At 37.7% G+C, this 19,203-nt stretch overlaps 1 protein-coding gene across 8 annotated transcripts in view; it reads left to right on the top strand.

The window, feature by feature from the left end:
- Positions 1–19,203, top strand: part of PRKACB (protein kinase cAMP-activated catalytic subunit beta) — a 162,322-nt gene that overhangs the window by 138,188 nt on the left and 4,931 nt on the right. The window lies entirely within an intron of this gene.

The raw sequence follows: 19,203 nt of genomic DNA, 5'->3' as shown, positions 1-19,203 counted from the left end.
GATCTGCCCACCTCGGCCTCCCAAAGAGCTGGGATTACAGGCATGAGTCACCACACCTGGCCTTACCTAGCTTAAAAAGAAAGCATATATGCTATTTTGACCATCAACCTGAAATGTTTCCTTTGTTAAATTTTTCCTATCTATGCTTGTTACGCTTCACAAAACTGTGGAAATTATATATTAGACAATGTCCTAAGGGTTTTCAAAACTGATGTGAAGCCACATTAGGAAGATATATAAATAAATGTAGTTGCCCATCCAGAATTGGCATGTGCCAGATATATAATAACATTAAATTGCTAGTTTCATCCCTTGTTAGTCTTCATTTTCACCTTCTGGTGGCATATTGGTCTCTCTTTAGAGATACAGCTTTCCTTTATCCATTTGATAAAGGATTTATCCATTTATGTTCAAAGCTAATTTGAACATAATTCATACAAATTAGGGGTTTTAATTCATGCTTTTTTGGAAGGTCAAAGCAAATTATCTGAAGTTACTACTTTTTTCCTTTTAACAATTATTTATTCATGTAAGATTTTTTCCAAATAGTTATCAGGTCCCTGCTTGTATGTTAGGTATTCTGCAAGGTGCTGAGAACACAATGATGAGCAAAACCAACCTTTATTCCTGCCCATATGAAGCTTATACTTCCAGGGGACAGGGAGATTAGTCAGATGGTCGTATAAATAAATGTAAAAGTATATACTGTGAGAAATGTGGAAATTCAGAATAACTTTGCACCTGAGTTTTTGAGATTTGTTTTGTTTGGTCTTTTGTTTGACTCTTTGCTCGCTAAAGGGATTCTTAGTGTTAGAAATTCAGGCAACTTGAAGACTTGAATATAAGTATAGATCAAGTTAATCGCTGGCATTATTATACCACCATAATAAAATAGAGAAGAAACTCCAGCTAAACTATAGCATATTTAAAAGAAACTAGTATTTTGTTTTGTTTTGTTTTTTGCTACACAAGTTGCCAGTATGACAGTTGTGGTAACAGTAGTATATTAATTGATAGCAGTTATCATTTCACTTTTGTAATAATTTGAGACATTTAAGAAAAGATTTTGCTGCACTGAATTACCTTTATCTCTCATTTTGCTTCTTACATGCTTAAAGATAATTTGCATGAATAAAGTGTTTTCATTTTGAATATATTTAATTTTTTTCTTCTTTTTTTTCATAAAACCAAAACTTCTAATGTTTTAGAGACATGTCATCTTTAATAATGCTGTGCAACTACATGATTGAGTTTCCTTAAGGAAAAAAAAATTAATGCTCTAATTAAGTATTAAAAGCACAGTTTTTCTAATTTATATATTTTACAAACGATTACAGTAACAAGCTGGGTGCCCTGGCTCACACCTGAAATCCTAACACTTTGGGAGGCCAAGGTGGGTGGATTGCTTGAGTCTCACTCAAGAGTTTGAGACCAGCCTGGCCAACATGGCAAAACCCCGTCTCTACAAAAAATACAAAAATTATCTGGGTATGATGGTTCATCCCTGTAATCCGAGCTACTTGGGAGGCTGAGGCAGGAGGATCACTTGAGCCTAGGAGATTGGGGCTACAGTGAGCTGTGATTATGCCACTGCACTCCAGCCTGGGTGACAGAACAAGACCCTGTCTCAAAGAAAGAAATAAATAAATAAAGATTACAAAAACAAAACAATTAAAGAATTTTAAAATGCAGCAAAAAGAAAATATAGCCAGACCAAAACAATGTGAATGCAATACAGCCTATCTCACTAGAGGGATCCAGAAACTCTCTGTTAAGTTCATGAATCATGGCTGTTAGCATTATTATCGCAAATAGATATGTTATATAGTCAATAACAAGATTGATAGCACTTTAAAATAGATTTAGATCTCATAAAAAACTTTATTTTTTATATTTTTTCTAAATTTGCTAACACCAATGCAATACTGTATAATTAATAAAAGCAACTCCCTATAACTTCTCTTTTCAGTCTTCAAAATAATCCTGTGAAATAAGTGATACCATTTTCCCCATTTTACTGATGTGGAAATCAGCTCAGAGAGGTTAATTAATTTAAACATAATCATGCAGCTGCTAAATAATACCTATATTTGATCCCAGGTTCTTCAGATTCTCAATTCCAGGTCACATTATCCCTTTAAAGTCCTTTTGACATGATTCTTAAAATGAAACTCCAAACCACTAAACAATAAATTGTTTCACAAGATTTTCATGAATTTTACGTGTATCATCTTCTTAACTTGTATGCTTTGAGCATTTTGGGAGTAGGAAGCCTCTGTCTCAAAAGGCAGCAAAAAAAGAGAATGAACTGTGGTGTTAGGTAGACATTGATCTGAATCCCTGATCAACCAATCATTAGCAGTATGATCGTGAACAAACGATTTAACCTCTCTAAAGCATCAGTTTTATCACCCTTAAAATTTGAATTTGAATAGAGAATACAAAAGGAAGAGCAGTTTGGTGAGAAAGATTAGATGGATTGGCCCAGGCTCCATTTTCCTTTCTGGTTGAGATATGTTTCATATACTTATAACCAGGTAATTTATTAAGCAAATGAATTTGAAATTATCATAATTCCACCATCCAAATAGAACCTAGTATTTGATATATGTCTTTTTACTTTTTTTTTCCCTGTGCTCTTCATCACTGCAGTTCAGTCCTATGATCTCAGTAGCCAGTTAAGATCTACCTCCTCCAACCTTGCACTTTACCATTTCCTTCAGTCTCTTATCTCACAGTTGCTACATACTACATAATTACATCTGAGTGACTTACTGCCATATTATACAATTGTTTTAAAACAGGCCAGGTGCAGTGGCTCACACCTGTAATCCCATCAATTTAGGAGTCCACAGTGGGAGGATCACTTGAGCCAAGAGTTCAAGACTAGATGGGCAACATAGTGAGACATCATCTCTTCAGAAAATAAAAAAGAATTAGCCAGGTGTGGTAACACACACTTGGTCCCAGCTACCCTGGAGGCTGAGGCAGGAGGATCACTTAAGCCCAAGAGGTCAAGGCTGCAGTGAGCCATGATCATGCCACTGCACTCCAGCCTGGGCTACAGAGCTGAGACCCTGTCTCTGAAAGAAGAAAAAAAATCCTACTCCACAATAAGTGTATCTATTGAACTTCTATTTTCTTTTAGTGCTTTCTGAACTCTAACTTATTTTTTGTTGTTGTATAATAATTAACCAGTTGTCCCCTCCATATTTATTGAATAATTCTTATTTGGCCTCTTATTTGAAATTCTACCTTTACTAATATTAAATTAATATATACATCTGTCTATTTCTGAACTTTTTAAATTTTTATTGCTGCATACTATTTTTATATATTCATGAAGTACATGTTATATTTTAATACATGCGTAGTATGTGTAGTGATCAAAGCTGGGTATTTAGCATATCCACTACCTTGATCGTTTATCGTTTCTTTGTGTTGGGAACATTTCAAATTTTCTGTTCCAGTTACTTTGAAATATATAATATATTGTTGTGAAATATACAATATAACCAGCCTGCTGTGCTATGAAATGCTAGAACTTATTCCTTCTGTCTAACTGTATGTTTGTTCTCAGTACCTTAGTTCTCTTCATCCCTTCCCCCCCACACACACACATCCTTCTCAGCCTCTGGTAGCTGTCATTCTATACGTTACCTCTAAGAGATCAACTTTTTTAGGTTCCACATGTAAGTAAGAACATGTGATATTGTCTTTCTGTGCCTGGCTGATTTCACTTTACAGAATGATCTGTTTCTATCCATGTTGCCACAAATGACAAGATTTCATTCTTTTTTTACAGCCAAATAGTATTCCTATATATATTACATTTTCTGTACCCATTCATCTGTTGAAGGACACTTAGGTTGATTCCATATCTTTGCTATTATGCATAGTGCTGCAATAAACATGAGGATTCAGGTATTGCATTGATATACTGATTTCCTTTGGATTAATGGAATTGCTAAATTGTATGATAGTTCTATTTTTAGATTTTTGAAAAATCTCTGTACTGTTTTCCATAGTAGCTGTACTAACTTACATTTTTACCAACAGTGTATAAGAATTCCCTTTTCTCCACATCCCCTCCAGCACTTGGTGTTTTTTGCCTTTTTGATAATAGCCATTCCACCTGGGTACGATGATATCTCACTGTGGTTTTGATTTGCATTTCCCTGATGATTAATGGTGTTGAGCATTTTTTCATGTACCTGTTGGCCATTGTAAGTCTGGTTTTGAGAAATGTGTACACATATCCTTTACCCATTTTAATTAGATTGTTTATTTTTGGCTACTGAATTATTGGAGTTCCTTGTATATTCTGGATATTAGTCCCTTCTTGGATGAATAGTTTGCAAATATTTTTTTCTCCCATTCAACAGGTTGTCTCTTTACACTTTTGAATGTCTCCTTTGCTCTGCAAAAGCTTTTAATTTAATATAGCCCAATGTGCCTTTTTTTGTTTTTGTTGCTTGTACTTTTCAGGACTTAGCCATAAAATCTTTTTTGTTTGTTTATTAGGTTTTTTTTTTTTTGAGTTGGAGTTTCGCTCTTGTTGCCCAGGCTAGAGTGCAACGGTACAATCTCGGCTCGCTGCACCCTACACCTCCCAGGTTCAAGTGATTCTTCTGCCTCAGCCTCCCGAGTAGCTGGGATTACAGGTGACCACAACCACGCCCAGCTAATTTTTGTATTTTTAGTAGAGACAGAGTTTCACCATGTTGGTCAGACTGGTCTCGAACTCCTGACCTGCCTCAGCCTCCCAAAATGCTGGGATTACAGGCATGAGCCACCATGCCCCACCCATAAAATCTTTGACTAGACCAATGTTCTAGAGAATTTCCCGTATGTTTTCTTCTAGTATTGTTATGGTTTGGGGCCTTATTTTTAAGTACTTAATTCATTTTGAGTGATTTGGGGATATGGTGAGAGAGAGGGATCTAGTTTCAGTCTTCTGCATATGGATATCCAGTTTTTCCGCACCATGTATTGAAGAGAGTGTCCTTTCCCCACTGTATGTTCTTGATGCCTTTGTCAAAAATCACTTAGGTGTAATATGTGGATTTATTTATGGGTTCTCTATTCTGTTCCATGGGTCTCTGTGTCTTTTTTTTTTTTTTTTTTTTGAGACGGAGTCTTGCTTTGTCGCCCAGGCTGGAGTGCAGTGGCGCGATCTTGGCTCACTGCAAGCTCCACCTCCCGGGTTCACGCCATTCTCCTGCCTCAGCCTCCCGAGTAGCTGGGACTACAGGCGCCCACTACCATGCCCGGCTAATTTTTTTATATTTTTAGTAGAGACGGGGTTTCACTGTGTTAGCCAGGATGGTCTCGATCTCCTGACCTCGTGATCCGCCCGCCTCGGCCTCCCAAAGTGCTGGGATTACAGGTGTGAGCCACCGCGCCCGGACCTCTGTGTCTGTTTTTATACCACTACCATGCTGTTTTAGTTGCTATAGCTTTATAGTATATTTTGAAGTCAGGTAGTGTGATGCCTCCAGCATTGCTCTTTTTGCTCTGGATTCCTTTGGCTATTCAGGCTCTTTTGTGGTTCCATACAAATTTTAGGATTTTTTTTTTCTATTTCTGTGAAGACTATCATTGGTATTTTGATAGGAATTGCATTGAATCTGTAAATTTCTTTGCCTAGTTGATCATTTTAATATATTTATTTTTCTGATTCATGACCATGATCATGGGATGTCTTTCCATTTGTTTCTGTCCTTTTTAATTTCTTTCATCAGTGTTTTGTAGTTTTTCTTGTAGAGGTCTTTCACCTTCTTGGTCAAATTTATTCCTAGGTATTTTATTTATTATTTTTTTGTAGCTATTATAAATGGAATTATATTACTGATTTCTTTCTTAGCTAGATCATTATTGGTGTATCGAAATGTCACTGATTTTTTATGTTCATTTTGTATTCTGCACCTTTACTTAATTTTTGATGAGTTCTAAGAATATTCTGGTGGAGTCTATATGTAAGATTATGTCATCTGAAAGGAGGGGCATTGTATTTAGATGCCTTGCATTTAGATGCCTTGTATTTCTTTCTCTTCGCTGATTAATCTGGCTAGGACTTCCATTACTATGTTGAATAGGAGTGGTGAAAGTGGACATCCTTGTCTTGGTCCAATTCTTAGAGGAAAGGCTTTCAACTTTTCCTCATTCAGTATGTTAGCTGTGAGTTTGTCATATATGACCTTTATTATGTTGAGTAATGCCTCTTCTATGCCTAATTTGTTGAGAGTTTTTGTCAGGAGGGGATGTTGGCTTTTATCTAATGCTTTTTTCTGCATCTATTGAGATGATCATATGATTTTTGTTGTTCATTCTACTAAAGTGATGTATCGTGTTAATTGATTTGCATATATTGACCCATCCTTGCATCCCTGGGATAAATCCCACTTGATCATGTTGTATTATATATTTGTTGTGTTATTGGATTTTTGTTAGCTAGTGTTTTGTTAAAAATTTTTGTGTCTGTATTTCTCAGAGATGTTGGTCTGTAGTGTTCTTTTTTTGTTGTGTGCTTGTCTGGTTTTGTATCAGAGTACTGCTGGCCTCATAGAATAAGTTAGGAAGAATTCTCTCTTCTTTAATTTTGTGGAATAGTTTGAGATGAATTGATGCTAGTTCTTCTTTATAAGGTTGATAGAATTGAGCAGTAAAGCCATGCAGCCCTGGGCTTTTCTTTAATGTTTGATGGGAATCTTTTTATTACATATTCAATCTGTTCCCCATTATTGGTCTGTTCAGATTTTCTATTTCTATCTGGTTCAGTCTTTGTAGGTTGTATGTGTCCAAGAATTTATCTATTTCCTCTAGGTTTTCCAGTTAGTTAGCATATAGTTGTTCATGATAGTGTCCAGTGATCTCCTGTATTTCTGTGGTGTCAGTTGTAAAATATTTTTCGTTTCTGATTTTGTTAACTTGGGTCTTCTCTCTTTTTTTCTTCGTCAGTCTAGCTAGCAGTTTATCAATTTTGGTTATTTTTTAAAAAAAAAAACCTTTCATTTTGAGGATCCTTTGTATGAATTTTCTCTATTTCATTTAGTTGTACTCTGATTTTTATTATTTTTTTCCTTCTACTAATTTTGTTTGGTTTGTTCTTGCTTTTCTAGTTCCTTGAGGTACGTTATTAGGTTATTTGAAATCTTTATACTTTTTGGTGTTTATTGCAATAAACCTCCCCTTAGCACTGCTTTTCTTATATTCCATAGGTTTTGGTATATTGTGTTTTCATTTTTCTTTGCTTTAAGATTTTTTTTATTTCTTTCTTAATTTCTTCATTAGCCCAATAGTCATTCGGGAGCATATTGTTTCATTTCCATCTATTTGTACAGTTTCCAAAGTGCTTCTTGTTACTGATTTCTAGTTTTTCCCATCAGGATCTGAGAAAATCTTGATATGATTTCAAGTTTTTAAAATTTGTTGAGGCTTGTTTTGTGGCCTAACATAAATGGTCTATCCTGGAGAATGTTCCATGTGCTTATTAGAAGAATGTGTATTCTGCAACTATTGGATAAAATGTTGTGTAAATGTCTCCTAGGTACATTTTGTCTACAGTGCAGTTTATGTCCAATTTTTTGGTTGATTCTCTCTCTCAATAATCTGTACAATGCTGAGAATGGAGTGTTGAAGTCCTCAACTATTATTGTATTGGAGTCTGTCTCTCTCTTTAGATCTAATAATATTTGCTTTCTATATCTGTGTGCTCTAGTATTGGATGCATATATATCTGTTATATCCTTTTGCTGAATTCATCCCTTTATCATTATGTTATGACCTTCTTTGTCTCATTTTACTGTTTTGACTTAAAGTTTCCTTTATCTGATATAAATTTAGATACTCCTGCTTGTTTTTGTTTTCCATTTGTATGAAATCTTTTTCTGTCTCTTCACTTTCAGTCTATCTGTGTGTTTACAGGTGAAGTGAGTTTTTTTGTAAGCAGCATATAGTTAGATCATGTTATGTTTATATATTCAGACAGTCCATATCTTTTAAGTAGATATCTGATTTATTTACATTTAAAGTTATTATTGATAGGTGAGGACTTATTCCTGTCATTTAAAAATTGTTTTCTGGTTGCTTTGTATATCCTTCATTCCTTTCTTTCTCTCTAATTGTTTATCATTATAGTTTGGTGGTTTTCTGTAATGGTAATATTTGAGTCCTTTCTCTTTCTCATTTATGTGTCTTCCCTACCAGTGACTTTTACACTTTCTTGTTTTCATGATGGTAAATATCATTGTTTCACTTCCAGATGTAGGACTACCTTAAGCATTTCCTGTAGGGCTGCTGTAAGAGTGATAATTCCCTCAGTTTTTGCTTATCTGGGAAAGACTTTTTTTCTCCTTCATTTTTGAGGAAAGGTTTCTTGGTTAGTCTAGTAGTTTATCGTTGGTGGCAGGGTTTGTTTTTTTCCTTTTAGCACTTTGAATATATCATCCCATTCTCTCCTGGACTGCAGGGTCTCCCCTGAGAAATCCACGTTAGTCTGATGGAGGTTCCCTTATATGTGACTTGATGCTTTTCTCTTGCTGTTTTTAGATTTCTGTCTTGTCTTTGACTTTTGACAGTTTCAGTAAAGTGTGTCTTGGAAAAGACCTTTTTGGATTGTATCTATTTGATCTTTGAGCTTCCTGTATCTGGATTTCTAAATCTCTTAAAAGAACTAGGAAGTTTTCAACTATTATTAAATTAAATGAATTTTTCTATGTCATTACCCATCACTTTACCTTCTGGAAAACCCCAAATTTGAATATTTCGTTGCTTTAAGGTGTCCCCTATGTCATGTATGCTTTGTTCATTCATTTTTATTTTTTATTCTTTTTTTGGTGGGTCTGTCTGAATTATTTCAGAAGACCTGTCCTCAATTCTTCTCCCTGATATAGTCTATTGTCAAAGCTCTCAGTTGTATTTTTCATTTCATTCATTGAATTCTTCAGTTCTGGGATGGATCTGTTTGGTTGTGTTTTTTTTGTTTTTTTGTTTTTTTGTTTTTTTTTTGAAATGGTGTCTCGCTCTGTCGCCCAGGCTAGAGTGCAGTGGCGTGATCTCGACTCACTGTAAGCTCCACCTCCTGGGTTCACGCCATTCTCCTGCCTCAGCCTCCTGAGTAGCTGGGACCACAGGCACCCGCCACCATGCCCCGGCTAAGTTTTTGTATTTTTAGTAGAGACAGGGTTTCACCATGTTAGCCAGGATGGTCTCGATCTCCTGACCTCATGATCCACCCACCTCGGCCTCCCAAAGTGCTGGGATTACAAGCGTGAGCCACCATGCCCGGCCTGTTTGGTTCTTTTTTATGCTATCTCTCTTTGTTGAATTTCTTACTCATATCCTGAATGTTTTCCTGATGTCTTTGTATTGTTTGTCTGTGTTCTCTTATATCTCACTGAGCTTCTTTAATATCATTAGTTTGAATTCTTTTTCAGACATTTCATCATTTTTTGTTTAATTGGAATCTGTTGGTGGAGAATTATGTTCTTTTGGAGGTGTCATGTTTCTTTGCTTTTTCATGTTTCTTGTATACTTACGTTGACATCTCCACATCTGGTGTAACAGTCATTTCCTCCAGTTTTTAGGATTGGCTTTTGTAGGGTAAGACTTTTTTCTGTGGATGTATCATCATGTTGGTTTGTTGGGCAGTTTAGCTTTTATTCTGGGTGCATGCAGTAGTGTAGTCTCTATGATTTCTTCAGCTGTAATTAGCCTCAGTGGGTGTCTGCGATTTCCTCAGTGGCTTAGGCCGCATTATTGGTGTAGCCTGTGGTGAGGCTTTGCTGGGGACAGGGACACCAGGCATCCTGAACCTCAGGCCCCAGTGGTGGTAGCAGCAGGCCAAGCATACCTGCCTTTGATCCCCTGGTGGCCATGCACTGGCATCAATTTTAGCAGGTCTGCAAGGGCCAATTCTTAGGCCTCCATGTGGCTTGCTCAGGTACCAGCAGTGGCAGTGGTAGGCTGGGCATATGGATGAGACCTTAGTCTCCTGTGCAGCATGTGTGGCATAAGCGATTGTAATAGTGATGGCAGGCCAACCCTCAGGCTCCCAGGCAGTACACACTGCTGCTAGTGATGGTAGCAACAGATTGGGCAAGCCAGGCCCTAAACCCTCAGGTGGCATATGTGGGTAAGCGCCAGCAGTGGTAGTGGTGGCAGACTGGGCAGGCCCAGCCTCAGGCCAGTAGTGGGTGGGGCAGGGCAATCCCCAGGCCCTCAGATGGCATGCTTGAGCATTGGGGTTACAGTGCCAGGCAGTGCAGGCATTTACTCAGGCCCCTCAATGGTGCACATGGGCACAGGCTGTGTTGGACCACGTGAGGCAATCCCCAGGCCCTCAAACAATGTGTTTGAGTGCAGGCAGTCAGTGGTTTGGGTCTGTTGTTAGACCCCCTGATGGTGCATGTGCATGCCAGAAGCAGCAAGCAGGGTGGACGGATCCCTAAGCCTCCAGACAGTGCACTCAATCACTGTGGGAGGTGCCACCAGGCAGGGAAGGCCTGTCCCCAGGCTCCTCTGTTGTACCTGTGGGTGCAGGCTGTGGTGAACAGGGCAGTCTTTGGGCCACTGGACAGCATGTTTTGATGCCAGTGGCTGATAGCCTGAGTCTTTCGTCATGCTTCCTGATCACATGTATGTGTACCCAGAGTGATAGACAGAGGGGGGCACTCCCCAGGCCTCCCAGGTGGTGTGCTAGGGCACTAGGAGGGGTGGCACTTAAAGGGACAGGCCTGTCCTCAGGCCCCTATTGGTGCACACAGATACAGACTCTGGTAGGCAGGGAAGGACTATTCCTAGGCCCCTGGATAAAATACTCGAGAGGTGGTAGGCAGAGTGAGTCTGTCCTCATGCCCCCAAATAGCATCCAGTTGGGCCAGTTCTCAGGTCCACTGAAGGTGCTGCAAGTACCTGGCAGTCCTGTTGTGGGGTCTGGGCATTGCTGTCAGTGGCAGTGGCCCCAGGCAGGAGGTCCTCAGACTCTGGGGAGTGTATGCTTTGGCTTCCGGCCCCAGAAACAGCCTTCCCTAGTGTGCTGCCCTGCTTGTTCTTTGGAGTATAGGACACTGTGTGGGCTCGAGTGCTGGGGACCCAGCCGCACCATTGGGTCCAGCCAGCACTGTACCACTGGAGCCCCTTTGATAGACATGGGGCACTGTCAGTTGGGCTCCAGGTGTATAGAGATGCATACTCTCTAATGGTAGTTGGCTTCTCAAAATGGCACTGTGCTTCAGCTTCTTGGGTCCTGGGGGTGGGTGTGGGACCTGGAACAAACTCCCTCTCTGGAACAATGCTATTGTGTGAACTCCAGGCGGGTCCCTATACTTGTCTCAGAATTCACGAGGGTTGTGGGGATCTTACATGGCTAGGATTGCAGAGTCTGTGGTGGAAATGTGGACCACTGGGGATCTCTCAGTTACCCTTTCCCCATACTGGAGAACCTCTTGTGGCTGCCAGCTGGTCCCAGCTAGGCCAGCTGCTTCACTTCCTTTTGCTTATCTGCCTCAGATGTTCCCTGTCACTTCCCTGCTAAATTTCAGTGTTCTCTCTTAGAGGCTTTATTCAACATGTGATTATCTACTCACTGTTTTGGTCCTTCTTTGTGGAGGAGAGTTCTGAGTCAGCCATCTTGAAGCCCTGACCTTTATTTTTTAGGAGTTCTTTTTGTCTGTTCTTGTACTGTATATATCACTGCTTTATGTAGCTTTAAAATATTTTAATATTAGATGGGTCCAGTTTCTTCACCCTTGTTTACCCTTTCCAAATGTTCTGTTCTCTTGCCCCATATGCATTATTTTAGAGTCAAGTTAGGTAATTTATATTTCCTAGAAAATCATCCTTATCTCCTGTATGTTTTCTCTTTCTTTTTTGATTAGACTTGCCAATGGTTTGTGGGTTTGTTTTTTTTTTTTGGTCTCTCTAAAGATTTATTGAATTTGGGGATTAACAGTAAAGTTGCATATTAGGAGAGAACCTGAATCTTGAGAATTTACCATTATGAACATGTTGCTTCTGCATTTACTCAAATATCTTTCGTCATTCAGTAAAGTTTTAGAGACCCCCCCTTCCTCCATATAGGAAGGAATTTATGTCTTAAAATTATTGCTTAAATTTATATTTTGGTTGCTATTATTAATGTGTTTGCTTTCCCGTTATAGTAGGATATGGGCAAAACATCATTTTTATGTTTATATTATAATTGACCATGTTACTAAATTCTGTTATTGATTTCCACATTTTTCAGTGATTCCTTTGGATTTTTATTGACAATCACAGGAGATTGGCATATCATTTTGTCTGTTCCTTTTCAGTATTTCCATCTCATTTCCGTTTTTGTTTTAGTATATATATTAGAATGTCTAAAACAATATTTTAATGCAGTAGGGCCCTTGAGCTTTCTTGTCTTGTTCCTGCTTTGAATGGAAGTGCCCAAGAATATACTTTCAGGGATTATTTCTATAATTTGTTGCCTTTCATGTTTTACCACCAAATATAAAGTTGGCCATTTGGCTGAGATAGGTATTCTTTATGACGTTAACAAAACATTGTTGATTTCTAATACACTGTATTTTATCTTTTTTGACATGTTAGTGTGATGAATTATATGAGGGAGACATCCTCACTTTCCTGGAATGAATACCATTTAATCATGGGGTATTAAGATTTTAATATTTGCCTGAAATCTATTTGCCAAAATTTTATTTAGGGTTTTTACTTCTGTAGTCATAAGTTTTATTAATCTACAGTTTCTGTTTTTCTGAAGTTGGGATTATATGGGATTCATAAAATGAGTTTAGAAAGTTTCCAGGCTTTTATTCTGCAGAAAATTTAGGAACATAGAGTCATCTTATATCTATTCCTTATAAATTTTAACAGATTAATTCTTGGGTATTGGTCTCTTCAAGTTTTTACTTTTTGAGTCAATTTAAGAAATTTATATTTCCAATAAAATCATCCATTTCCCTTTCTAATTATCATTGCTTATATTGTCTTTATTGTTGTATTTATTGTTAATTAATGTTATTTCGAGGTATATTCTTTAGATTGCCCTGAGGCTTGTCAACTTTATTAGTATGCTAAAGATTTATGATGTATTTGAATCTTTTCATATTTATATTTAGAAATAAAATCTTCTGCCAAATAGCAGTCATTTACTTATCTATTTCTATTATGTGTTTAATTTTTAATAATTATTCCTAAAAGGGGATAGAACAGGATGGCCACTACTCATTTAAAGTGTATGTGCTTTTCAGAGGGCTTGACTTATCCCAGGTAGTAAACAGGTAACCTACCAACAAGTGGCACACTGTAACATACAGGTTGTAGTAATGGACAAATTGATTGACAGCCAAATCTTGATTATCAATGAAACAGATGTAAGGATCCATGGACAATTTACAAATAAAAATAGTAGAGTACTTTAACCATTTGTTTTAATATCTTCTCAAGTATTATAACTATGCACAGCAGTGCAAAAATCATAGTAAATATGAATAGTTTTAATTGTCTTCTTTATTCTCTGATGCATCTCCAAATGATCAAGGAAAAAAAAAAGGCAGAAGAAAGAAGTGGCCTGAACAACTCAAACTGTACAATCATTTTCTACACGTGATTGCCCCAATAGGTTTGTTATTCTAAATTGCTGGCTGGCTAGACGTGAAGCAACTGTCTGCTTAGCTCATTCTTCTGGGTAGTGCAAAACAGCAGTCCCCAAAGCAGGGCGCGCAAGGCAACCAGCTCTCAAACAAAAAGATAATATTAAAAGTCCCATTCCTACTTATTTTTACCTTATTCTTTTTCAATACCTTATTTGTGTGTATATCTTATAATAGAATAGTCATACATCTACATAATTTGTAAGTAAATAACTATATATATGTTGATTATGTGTACTAGAAAATGTTTTAATGAAAGGGATATAAATTAAAAACCCTTGGAGAGCTCTGGGCCAGAAGTGGAGAATCATGAATATGAAACCTGCTTTAGCCGCTTATCAGTCATGTGAATTTGGTCAATCGACTCTTTTATAATCTGTAAAATGGGAGTAAGAACACCAGTCCTTCCTTCCTCACAGTGTTGTACTGAGAACAGAATAAAGCAACTGTAATTGTTTGTAAATTCTATAAAGGCTGTGCAGATTATGATTTTTTTTTTTAGCTTTTAAAATCTTTTCCTCAAATGTATTCAGTACCCACATTTAATCTTTATAGAAGACCATATTCGAAGTAGTGGGAAGACATTTTTACTTTTAGGATCAAAGGAGAAAAATGTTTAAGGTTTAACAATTCTTTAATTCTAAAAGAGTTATATTTCTTTCCAACCTCTCAGAAAGTTTTGATGGCCAGATATTTTAAACAAAATAAACTTGGGAATTAAAAAAGGAAACCAATTAAAAGTAAGTCTGAGATTTAGCTGTAACTTGAGGAGAAAAGAATTTTTACAAAAGGTATACGAAAAGATAAGGTCTTAAAAACAAGGAACTAAAAATTAAGACTGAAGTTTTGTAACCTTAGGAGCCAGGATTTTGATGCCAACAGTTAATTATCCCAGAAATTTCTTTTTTTATTATTATTATTATACTTTACATTTTAGGGTACATGTGCACAATGTGCAGGTTAGTTACATATGTATACATGTGCCATGCTGGTGCGCTGCACCCACTAACTCGTCATCTAGCATTAGGTATATCTCCCAATGCTATCCCTCCCCCCTCCCCCCACCCCGTAACAGTCCCCAGAGTATGATGTTCCCCTTCCTGTGTCCATGTGTTCTCATTGTTCAATTCCCACCTATGAGTGAGAATATGCAGTGTTTGGTTTTTTGTTCTTGCGATAGTTTACTGAGAATGATGATTTCCAATTTCATCCATGTCCCTACGAAGGACATGAACTCATCATTTTTTATGGCTGCATAGTATTCCATGGTGTACATGTGCCACATTTTCTTAATCCAGTCTATCATTGTTGGACATTTGGGTTGGTTCCAAGTCTTTGCTATTGTGAATAATGCCGCAATAAACATATGTGTGCATGTGTCTTTATAGCAGCATGATTTATAGTCCTTTGGGTATATACCCAGTAATGGGATGGCTGGGTCAAATGGTATTTCTAGTTCTAGATCCCTGAGGAATCGCCACACTGACTTCCACAATGGTTGAACTAGTTTACAGTCCCACCAACAGTGTGAAAGCGTTCCTATTTCTCCACATCCTCTCCAGCACCTGTTGTTTCCTGACTTTTTAATGTTTGCCATTCTAACTGGTGTGAGATGATATCTCATTGTGGTTTTGATTTGCATTTCTCTGATGGCCAGTGATGGTGAGCATTTTTTCATGTGTTTTTTGGCTGCATAAATGTCTTCTTTTGAGAAGTGTCTATTCATGTCCTTTGCCCACTTTTTGATGGGGTTGTTTGTTTTTTTTCTTGTAAATTTGTTTGAGTTCATTGTAGATTCTGGATATTAGCCCTTTGTCAGATGAGTAGGTTGCAAAAATTTTCTCCCATTTTGTAGGTTGCCTGTTCACTCTGATGGTAGTTTCTTTTGCTGTGCAGAAGCTCTTTAGTTTAATTAGATCCCATTTGTCAATTTTGGCTTTTGTTGCTATTGCTTTTGGTGTCTTAGACATGAAGTCCTTGCCCATGCCTATGTCCTGAATGGTAATGCCTAGGTTTTCTTCTAGGGTTTTTATGGTTTTAGGTCTAACGTTTAAGTCTTTAATCCATCTTGAATTGATTTTTGTATAAGGTGTAAGGAAGGGATCCAGTTTCAGCTTTCTACATATGGCTAGCCAGTTTTCCCAGCACCATTTATTAAATAGGGAATCCTTTCCCCATTGCTTGTTTTTCTCAGGTTTGTCAAAGATCAGATAGTTGTAGATATGCGGCATTATTTCTGAGGGCTCTGTTCTGTTCCATTGATCTATATCTCTGTTTTGCTACCAGTACCATGCTGTTTTGATTACTGTAGCCTTGTAGTATAGTTTGAATGAAGTCAGGTAGCGTGATGCCTCCAGCTTTGTTCTTTTGGTTTAGGATTGACTTGGTGATGCGGGCTCTTTTTTGATTCCATAGGAACTTTAAAGTAGTTTTTCCAATTCTGTGAAGAAAGTCATTGGTAGCTTGATGGGGATGGCATTGAATCTATAAATTACCTTGGGCAGTATGGCCATTTTCATGATATTGATTCTTCCTACCCATGAGCATGGAATGTTCTTCCATTTGTTTGTATCTTCTTTTATTTCCTTGAGCAGTGGTTTGTAGTTCTCCTTGAAGAGATCCTTCACATCCCTTGTAAGTTGGATTCCTAGGTATTTTATTCTCTTTGAAGCAATTGTGAATGGGAGTTCACTCATGATTTGGCTCTCTGTTTGTCTGTTGTTGGTGTATAAGAATGCTTGTGATTTTTGTACATTGATTTTGTATCCTGAGACTTTGCTGAAGTTGCTTATCAGCTTAAGGAGATTTTGGGCTGAGACAATGGGGTTTTCTAGATATACAATCATGTCGTCTGCAAAGAGGGACAATTTGACTTCCTGTTTTCCTAATTGAATACCCTTTATTTCCTTCTCCTGCCTAATTGCCCTGGCCAGAACTTCCAACACTATGTTGAATAGGACAGGTGAGAGAGGGCATCCCTGTCTTGTGCCAGTTTTCAAAGGGAATGCTTCCAGTTTTTGCCCATTCAGTATGATATTGGCTGTGGGTTTGTCATAGATAGCTCTTATTATTTTGAAATACATCCCATCAATACCTAATTTATTGAGAGTTTTTAGCATGTTGAATTTTGTCAAAGGCCTTTTCTGCATCTACTGAGATAATCATGTGGTTTTTGTCTTTGGTTCTGTTTATATGCTGGATTACATTTATTGATTTGCATATATTGAACCAGCCTTGCATCCCAGGGACGAAGCCCACTGGATCATGGTGGATAAGCTTTTTGATGTGCTGCTGGATTCATTTTGCCAGTATTTTATTGAGGATTTTTGCATCAATGTTCATCAAGGATATTGGTCTAAAATTCTCTTTTTTGGTTGTCTCTGCCCGGCTTTGGTATCAGGATGATGCTGGCCTCATAAAATGAGTTAGGGAGGATTCCCTCTTTTTCTATTGATTGGAATAGTTTCAGAAGGAATGGTACCAATTCGTCCTTGTACCTCTGGTAGAATTCGGCTGTGAATCCATCTGGTCCTGGATTCTTTTTGGTTGGTAAGCTATTGATTATTGCCACAATTTCAGATCCTGTTATTGGTCTATTCAGAGATTCAACTTCTTCCTGGTTTAGTCTTGGGAGAGTGTATGTGTCAAGGAATTTATCCATTTCTTCTAGATTTTCTAGTTTATTTGTGTAGAGGTGTTTGTAGTATTCTCTGATGGTAGTTTGTATTTCTGTGAGATCGGTGGTGATATCCCCTTTATCATTTTTTATTGCGTCTATTTGATTCTTCTCTCTTTTTTTCTTTATTAGTCTTGCTAATGGTCTATCAATTTTGTTGATCTTTTCAAAAAACCAGCTCCTGGATTCATTAATTTTTTGAAGGGTTTTTTGTGTCTCTATTTCTTTCAGTTCTGCTCTGATTTTAGTTATTTCTTGCCTTCTGCTAGCTTTTGAATGTGTTTGCTCTTGCTTTTCTAGTTCTTTTAATTGTGATGTTAGGATGTCAATTTTGGATCTTTCCTGCTTTCTCTTGTGGGCATTTAGTGCTATAAATTTCCCTCTACACACTGCTTTGAATGCGTCCCAGAGATTCTGGTATGTTGTGTCTTTGCTCTCGTTGGTTTCAAAGAACATCTTTATTTCTGCCTTCATTTCCTTATGTACCCAGTAGTCATTCAGGAGCAGGTTGTTCAGTTTCCATGTAGTTGAGCGGTTTTGAGTGAGATTCTTAATCCTGAGTTCTAGTTTGATTGCACTGTGGTCTGAGAGATAGTTTGTTATAATTTCTGTTCTTTTACATTTGCTGAGGAGAGCTTTACTTCCAACTATGTGGTCAATATTGGAATAGGTGTGGTGTGGTGCTGAAAAAAATGTATATTCTGTTGATTTGGGGTAGAGAGTTCTGTAGATGTCTATTAGGTCCGCTTGGCGCAGAGCTGAGTTCAATTCCTTGTTGACTTTCTGTCTCATTGATCTGTCTAATGTTGACATTGGGGTGTTAAAGTCTCCCATTATTATTGTGTGGGAGTCTAAGTCTTTTTGTAGGTCACTCAGGACTTGCTTTATGAATCTGGGTGCTCCTGTATTGGGTGCATATATATTTAGGATAGTTAGCTCTTCTTGTTGAATTGATCCCTTTACCATTATGTAATGGCCTTCTTTGTCTCTTTTGATCTTTGTTGGTTTAAAGTCTGTTTTATCAGAGACTAGGATTGCAACCCCTGCCTTTTTTGTTTTCCATTTGCTTGGTAGATCTTCCTCCATCTTTTTATTTTGAGCCTATGTGTGTCTCTGCATGTGAGATGGGTTTCCTGAATAGAGCACACTGATGGGTCTTGACTCTTTATCCAATTTGCCAGTCTGTGTCTTTTAATTGGAGCATTTAGTCCATTTACATTTAAAGTTAATATTGTTATGTGTGAATTTGATCCTGTCATTATGATGTTAGCTGGTTATTTTCCTCGTTAGTTGATGCAGTTTCTTCCTAGTCTCGATGGTCTTTACATTTTGGCATGATTTTTCAGCGGCTGGTACCAGTTGTTCCTTTCCATGTTTAGCGCTTCCTTCAGGAGCTCTTTTAGGGCAGGCCTGGTGGTGACAAAATCTCTCAACATTTGCTTTTCTGTAAAGTATTTTATTTCTCCTTCACTTATGAAGCTTAGTTTGGCTGGATATGAGATTCTGGGTTGAAAATTCTTTTCTTTAAGAATGTTGAATATTGGCCCCCACTCTCTTCTGGCTTGTAGAGTTTCTGCCGAGAGATCCGCTGTTAGTCTGATGGGCTTCCCTATGAGGGTAACCCGACCTTTCTCTCTGGCTGCCCTTAACATTTTTTCCTTCATTTCAACTTTGGTGAATCTGACAATTATGTGTCTTGGAGTTGCTCTTCTTGAGGAGTATCTTTGTGGCGTTCTCTGTATTTCCTGAATCTGAATGTTGGCCTGCCTTGCTAGATTGGGGAAGTTCTCCTGGATAATATCCTGCAGAGTGTTTTCCAACTTGGTTCCATTCTCCCCATCACTTTCAGGTACACCAATCAGATGTAGA

This window comes from Gorilla gorilla, chromosome 1, assembly GCF_029281585.2.
Source record: "Gorilla gorilla gorilla isolate KB3781 chromosome 1, NHGRI_mGorGor1-v2.1_pri, whole genome shotgun sequence".
NCBI lineage: Eukaryota > Metazoa > Chordata > Mammalia > Primates > Hominidae > Gorilla > Gorilla gorilla.
Note: the sequence above shows the minus strand (reverse complement) of the source record. Positions and strands in the feature narration are given on the sequence as shown.